Below are 1,691 nucleotides of genomic sequence, written 5' to 3' on the forward strand. Positions count from 1 at the left end.
ACCATTGTAGACTCTCTGGTGCTCCTTTGTGGTTTCTTTTTCCTCTACTAACAAACCAGAAAGTTCTTCCTAGATCCTTCTTCCAAAGAGTTTCCGTGTCATCAAGCAATTACACGTGTGTTATCTTAATCTTTCATTGTTTGTTATTCTCATCACAGTTAAGGAAGGCAGGCGAGGCCATGTTATCATTTGGCAATGTTAAGAACATAGCGCACAAGGAAATTGGTGATAAATCATAGAGAGGAAGTGTTCTGGGGAAAGCAGCCTTATCAGATTAAGGATTTTGGAGGCTATTCCTGCTACCAGCAATGCTGTCATTGTTCTCTATGATCTATATAAGTGAGATCTCCAAATTTCTCCAGCAGAGTGGGGAGTAAAACTCTGATTTAAAGATGCTTTCCTTCTATCTTTTAGCCACTCTGCTGGCTTTAAGCACAGCCCAGCAAGAGGTTCAAGACAAAGGGACTGGTAAGTCTGATATGGTGCCAGGTAAAGTTTTGCTGAGTGTATCTGTTAGCAACTAGACTGTCTTTCCTCAGTTGTGTGTATTTCTTTTCTTTTTTGCTAGAGCACAGAAAATGAGAGATGATAGAATTAGATTATCAACCCCAATTCCAACATAGCAAAACTCATCAGAGACAATTTGTTAAACCAGAATTTCATTTTCGTGTTTATCCTTTAAGTCTATTAACTTCTGTATCAGTTATGTAAGGATGTCAGTTATGTTAAAGTCCTCAACTTTTTCTTACCCCTTGCATGAGTCCTATTACTTAAATCATGTAGTATTGAAATTTTAGGGAGATATTTGGCTTATTTTATGCTTATAGAATAGCATTTCTAATAGTTAATGGAATTAATCAAAAAACAATTTCTATTAGTACATTCACTACTTTGCTCAATAAAAATAAAGTTTTAGAAATAATTAAGTTGTGGGGCAGCGCCTGTGGCTCAGTGAGTAGAGTGCCAGCCTCATATCCCAAGGGTGGCCAGTTCAAACCCAGCCCTTGCCAATCTGCAACAAAAAATAGCCAGGCATTGTGGCAGACACCTGTGGTCACAGCTACTCGGGAGGCTGAGGCAAGAGAATCGCCTAAGCCCAAGAGCTGGAGGTTGCTGTGAGTTGTGATGCCACAGAACTCTACCGAGGGTGACAAAGTGAGATACGGTCTCTAAAAAAAAAAAAAAAAGAAATAATTAAGTTGATCAAAGAGGTGTTTTTTTCCTAAATAATTTTAGATAATTAACTTTCTTTAATTCATTTATTTTAAATTAAATATATATTTACTGACTACTTTGTAATGCAAAGTAAATATGAGATGTGGCTTATATTCCTTAGGAGACAGACAATTGTCACAGGAGAGTAAGGCTCATTCACGTATATACTTAGTAAGATAGTATGTTACAAAAATACTAACATCAACCTTTTACTGATAAACTGTGTAATGCAAACAAGTGGTACACATTGGATGCACCTACAGATTAATACAATAACCAAATCATTAGAATCAAATAGAAAGAGATAAAAAGGAAACATAAAATGAGCAAAAATGATGTATACTTGACTGAATGAATATTTCATAGTTAGGCTTGCAGTTATTATATATCGTGTTACTAGAATGAATTGAATAGGAAAAATTGGGGCAGAAGATGAGATTAATAACTCTTTAAATGTATCATTTGAACTTCTCTAT

The 1,691-nt window shown here is 35.7% G+C and overlaps 1 long non-coding RNA gene across 1 annotated transcript in view; it reads left to right on the forward strand.

Moving 5' to 3' along the window:
* The first annotated feature begins 364 nt into the window (after positions 1–364).
* The window catches only part of LOC105888378, a 4,619-nt gene continuing 3,292 nt past the window's right edge, over positions 365–1,691 (forward strand). Inside the window, exon 1 of the long non-coding RNA XR_001161856.1 lies at positions 365–468. This is a non-coding gene — a long non-coding RNA (uncharacterized LOC105888378). The remainder of the gene's footprint in view (positions 469–1,691) is intronic.

The sequence above is a fragment of the Otolemur garnettii genome, unplaced genomic scaffold, assembly GCF_000181295.1.
Source record: "Otolemur garnettii isolate 467f Iridium unplaced genomic scaffold, OtoGar3 scaffold00329, whole genome shotgun sequence".
Classification (NCBI taxonomy): Eukaryota; Metazoa; Chordata; class Mammalia; order Primates; family Galagidae; genus Otolemur; species Otolemur garnettii.